This window comes from Podarcis gaigeae (genome assembly GCF_964106915.1).
Source record: "Podarcis gaigeae genome assembly, chromosome: 4".
NCBI lineage: Eukaryota > Metazoa > Chordata > Lepidosauria > Squamata > Lacertidae > Podarcis > Podarcis gaigeae.
The window spans coordinates 70,184,567-70,190,566 of NC_139677.1; the positions used below are offsets into that span (position 1 = coordinate 70,184,567).

General features: G+C 44.0%; 1 long non-coding RNA gene across 1 annotated transcript in view; it reads left to right on the plus strand.

The window, feature by feature from the left end:
- LOC310843890 overlaps positions 1-4,894 on the plus strand; it is a 435,627-nt gene extending 430,733 nt beyond the window's left edge. Inside the window, exon 3 of the long non-coding RNA XR_014563745.1 lies at positions 4,876-4,894. This is a non-coding gene — a long non-coding RNA (uncharacterized lncRNA). The remainder of the gene's footprint in view (positions 1-4,875) is intronic.
- The last annotated feature ends 1,106 nt before the right edge of the window (positions 4,895-6,000 follow it).

Genomic DNA, 6,000 nt, shown 5'->3' on the forward strand with positions numbered 1-6,000 from the left:
AAGGCTATGATCCTTCAAGAGAACATACAGTTCCTCAGAGGTGGTGAAGCCAAGAACAAGGCTAAGCTAGCTAGCTGTCAGCAGGCCTCAAGAAGGCTTTTGCAACCTGCTGGAATAGCTCCACTCCAGCTGGCCGGGGTGGACTTGAGTAATATGGCATCCTGAGCAAAGATAAAATTCCATGTGCCCCCTAAATATTTATTATTTTCACAATAATTCATTTTGGTACAGTTGCTTTTTTATGGATCTTCTCAGTAGGTACCCATATAAATACATTTTGTACTAAAAATTATTATTTTGTACCCCCTTGGCTCAGTGCAGGGAAACTGCCTGCACTGACCTAAATCCGACACTGCAGTCAATGCTTTCACTGGAGTTCGGACCTTGCCTTGCCTCAACTTAATGTGACTCTACTTTGATTTGCCTGAATGTGACCCAGCTACACCTATTACTGTGCTAAGAGGAACCACCACGAATGAAGAGATATGTGAATGAATTTCAATGGAAGGGATCTCTGGCAATGCTTTCACCAAGAAGAAACATAAAGAGAAAGATTAGGAGTTCTTAAAATCTGAAACAGGTGGAAGAAGAACCTGCTGGGGAGTTAGGGAATGCCAGTTATATTCAGGAGAGCTGTAGGTGGAGCAGCTCAAATTAACCTCCATCTATTGTGGCAGACATCATGCCTTCTGGATAGTGTAGCAAACTGTATTTTCTGTGGCTCTTGGATATGAAAATATCATATTCATGTCTCTACGAAGTGTGCACTTTGCATATACTGTGATAAATAACAAACCATATAAGATTGTATCTGATGAAAGTTATACTCAGAATAGCTCTGTGTCTAGAATGGAAACCAATCCAATGAATACAATTCATATTTGCAGCAGTTCTTTTCAATTTGCAAATGATGCATAGTTGATGGCTTCCCCACCACATTTGCACTGAAATGAATGGTGTGGAATAACATCATAAAGACAATATTTAATTACATTATTAATTACGTAAAATTCTGCCCCAGCAGACAGTGAGATGAATAATGTAGATTTTGTTCCAAGCCAAACTGCAGTGGGATGGAAACAGCTCTGCATGTGGTGAATGTGGGTCAGAATGCAAATCAATGCCTTCCAGTGGCGTAGCGTGGGTTGTCAGCACCCAGGGCAAGGCAAGTAATTTGTGCCCCCTAACCCGTGGATTTGTGCCCCATAACCCGTGGATTTGCGCCCCCTAACCCCCAGATGTTGTGCCCGGTGTGGCCGGCCCCCCCTGCACCTCCCACGCTACGCCACTGATGCCTTCACTATGCGGAAGGTAACTGGATACAACTCACAGTGTTTACAATCAATAGTCTCACCTCCCCTCCCTTTCCTATATTTATTTAATTCATTATAGATATTTCTATTATGCCCTTCAACAGAAATTCCAGGGGTGGCTAACTTCAGCAGAGAGACAAAAATGGCACAAAATGTACTTCAGTTATTGCCACAGAAAACAGTTATAACAGGGTTAATCTCAGCACTCCATTATACAGCATTCAAAATTCTTCAATGTAACATTTAACAATCAGCATCTTTGTGTTCTCAAGGAGACAAACTATTTTAATTCCCAGTGCAAGGACATCTATCAATGTACATTAGAAGGTGTACATGGGAGCATTCTCCCATTGACAAAGGCTGTTCCACAAGCATTTTTTCTGCTTACTAAAGGACTGTCGTTAAATGTAATTTGTTTGGCAGGTATTATTTGAAAATGAAATCATCCAACAAGTACCAATGTCAGTATGGTCAAAATCTTTTACTTGCAAAAGTAGAGTTTTACTTGCAAGGGCATGCAGATACCACAAAAAGATGGAGGAGGAGAAGAATGTTTTTAAAGCATATTGGCCACGACACATTATTATTCAGCTGTTTGTATTGGGAGACATGCAAATGCCAAGGCTAAAGGAACAAAAAGGACATTTCTGCACTCTTTCCAGTTCCTCTGCTGGGTGGGGCTTCCAGATTGGAAACATAAACATCAGACTTGCACTGAGCAGTGGACGTGCATATATTTTACTGGATACAGCATACTATCCAAGTCACATTGTCCACAAAGGCATGTTTAAAGCACTGGCTGTTCAGTTCCTCCATGTGCTACCTCTACCAGGTTGTACAACTATAAGAAAAGACCACCGGATTTGACAAGGGGCCACCTAGTTCAGCATCAGTTTCCATCAGTGGCCTGCAAAACGCTTCTGGAAACCCTACAAGGAGGCCATGATTGTAGTTGTTATCCCCCATTGTTTTTGTCTCCCAGGAACTTGGCTTCAGAAGCATCCGACTTCAGATGAAGGGAGTCCCACTTAACTATCATGTCCCAAAGCTATTGCTTATTATCCTCTGTAAGAGTCTCTAACCCTCTTATAAAGTCATCTGGCTTTCTCTTCTAGCTTGTACTAGGGGTTGGGTTCTGTAAACTTGTTAATCTTGTAAGTAGTCGGACTTCATGTAGATTTACTCAGAGCTTCTGCACACAGCCCTTTAAATCCACACTGGCTGCAGGTTTTTGTCTGCCTGTGCCAGAGCTGGCTCTAGCTCTGAGAGGGCCTTTTGAAACACCCCCCTGCCTATGGTGATATTCTGCCATTAGCTCATGGTGAGCAGCAGCTCACCAAACCAAAATCTGTATAAAGATGTGTCTTTCAGTTTAAAGCATGCGTAAAAATCTGCACTTTGCAATAATGCAAAGCAAACACCCACCACCACAGGTTGATGTGGAAATGGGACAGGATAGACTTATGAATGAAGGCATAAAACTGACACTGACTGGGAAAGGACAGATCTACCTAATAGTACTCTCAATACACAACCTTGAATGGCCATAGTTGAGATTTAAAGGCTGATTAGGGCCAATTACTGTCAGATGACTAGCTTAAGCTCTCATATCATGCCTGAGTGTCCCATAACCAGCTCAGTCTATAGCAGGCGTTCCCAACCTTTTTAGACTAGAGGGCACATTTGGAATTTTGAGAAAGTGCTATGGGTGCCTGTAAAAAACGGTGGTTGTGGGGCGTCTGCCATAACACAAAATGGCTGTCATGAGGGTGAGACATAACACTAATGGCTGTTCCGTCTAATAGATTGGAAAAAGAGACAGGACCAAAAAATACTGTGGGACTGTCTCCCATCAGCAACCCTCATCAAAGGGAAAAATTTACCTACATCAGCCACCACCATGCCCCTGCTCTTTGCCCCGCTTCTCTGTTCAGAATTGAAGGGAGGGAAGCCATCTAATTCTGTCATCCAGTGAAATATGGGGGTGCTTAAAGGTTGATGTGATCAGTGTAGGAGAGGCTGAGCAGTTCAAACAGGAAATGGGCAGGAAGACCAAACCCTCTCTTGTGCACTGTGGATTTTTGAGGCAATATTTATTGAGGTTCTGGTGAGCACACTGGTAATCTGTGGCTCATAATATAGGCGGTTTTTTAAAAAATAGCCCAGCTTTTGCAGGTTCGGATCAGATGTTCTTTCTCATGTGGCTCTTTTAAGCCACATTTATCTCTGGAAAATTGTATGACAAAAAGCACGAAAAGACCTTGGCATGGAATGCAGTCAGTTCAGTTTTCATTTAAGGGTGGATCTTGGAAGCAAAGATGTGCACTTTACAGAAGGCACATTGGAGGGTGTTATCAACATATGCCACTGTGTACAAACTTTAATTTCCTGTGGGAAACTTATTTCTTCATATCATTTTTCATCCCCTATTGCTAAACATTTAATATCCTGCAGCCACCTGCTTCATTTGTAACTAACACTGCAATCCTATACCGATTTACCAAGGAGTAAGTCTGACTGAACTCAGTGTGATTTACTTCCGAGTAGACATGTGTAGATAGGATTGTGCTATGGAAGTGAGCAGGCTCATAAAGCAGAACTGTCTTGATAAAAACATACAGCATTCCTTACTAGATAAACAGGATTGGTGCATATGTGTCTAATTGCAAAATAATAGACCGAAAACACCTAACATCTCTAAAAGGAGAGGAATAATCATTCTGGCCCCTCAAGCAATTCCTGTGAAGGACAGCTGCTCTCAATTAGGGCAATGCCCAAATCTGAAAACATGCAAAGTTCCTGCTTGACATTTCTGGCAAGGTTGCTCCTGTGACATCACCCTGCAGACATCAACATTCATGTCACATCCCCAACCTCCATTGGTGGATGAGATAACATACATGCTTCCTAGACCTCAGCTTCCTCCTTCCTTTGGAGCCACTGATGCAAATGTGGGAAGTATTAACATAAATGAGGGTACCAATGTGATATGGATCACCCATACATTATTGTCGTTAGGAACCAGCCCCAGAGAGCAGTTTTATGACTGCATCTAGAGATGGTTCACCCATGAGGCAATGTGAGGTGACCACCTTGGGTGGCAGGATCCATGGGGCAGTGGAAACAGCCTCCAAGGAATGCAACGCCTGCTGCCGCTGCCACTTCCGTTTTTCGGCAGCCCTCCCCAACTGCCACTTCTACAGCGTCCTCTTGGCAAATAGGAGGTGCTGCCCTCCTTGTTCCTGATGTAGATCTTTATTCCCTCCTTGTTCCTGATATAGATCGTCACCCACCCCTTCCTCTCTGGCTTGGAGGCAACAATTTGTGATTGTTGTGACCTCAGGTGGCAAAATGTCTCGGGCCAGCCCTGACGGCATCTCTGTCCCAAAGGCAATATATTACTTTGGCCCATGGCCAGTGTAAGGAGGAAGGCATCACATTTTTTTTTTAAAGAGGCTTGTGGAAGTTAGATGGTCTACTTCATGTGTAGGCAAACATGTGTAGCCCGGGGGTTGGATCCGGCTGAATCACCTTCTCAATCCATGGACGGTCCGGAAATCAGCGTCTTTTTACATGAGTAGAATGTGCCCTTTTATTTAAAATGCATCTCTGGGTTATTTGTGGGGCCTGCCTGGTGTTTTTACATGGGTAGAATGTGCGCTTTTATTTAAAATGCATCTCTGGGTTATTTGTGGGGCATAGGAATTTGTTCATTTCTCCCCCCCCCCCCCAAATATAGTCTGCCCCCCCAAATATAGTCTGCCCCCCCCTAAGGTTTGAGGGACAATGGACCAGCCCCCTGCTGAAAAATTTTGCTGACTCCTGGTCTACTTCATTGTTTTTCATTTGATATCAGAGACAGGCAGTAGTGGATGGTGGAGTGTGACCGAATCATTCACCTGACCACCTATCACTTGGATCTCTGCTGCACACCACGATGGCAAGGCAGAGGGTTGAGGTGGCGGCAAGGTTGACATGGTGCAAATGCATCAGTGGAGCCAACCTGCTGTCCTTGCATGTGTGTGTTTGCACCACACTGACTTCTCTGCCCCCTTGCCCCTCCCTCTGGCCCTCCCAGTATGCAGTAGTGATGCTGGTGGCCAGAGGTCAAATGTGTGCTGCTCCCCACACTGTCTGGTGCAGGATACAGCTCTTTGTAAAAAATACCTGAGGTCTTGGAGAAGCAACATTGTAAGAGCACTGGTTACACTTATGCAGTGTGAGATTTGCCAACTTTTGGGGGCACATGTGTAAATCAGAGAAACTATCCCTGACATTATATGTGGACCACAAACCTTCTCTAAACTGTAAGCCACCCCATCCCTCTCTCACACACTGCAATTAGACTTTCTGTTGCCCAAAGTCCCCCATATACCACAGCTAAGACCTTTACACTGAATCCTACAAGCTACTTACGTTTGGGGTTTATAGGACTGGTTCAGTGATCTCTTCATTTATGTGTATCCACCAAGGAGTGCCTGTATCTGGTCTTCTATCAGCAACTGCATTTCTCCTGTCCTAAAGGGAGCCCTCATCAAAGCCACCTACAGAAGATCCTTGTTTGAAGAGCACTGTGTCTGTGAAGACTATATTTCAGCTGCACTTGATGAATTTCCTCTAGGGAGTCTGTGTGGTCCTTGTGTTTAGCAAGGCTAAAATTTACTTTCTACTGGTAGGAAGACTGTTA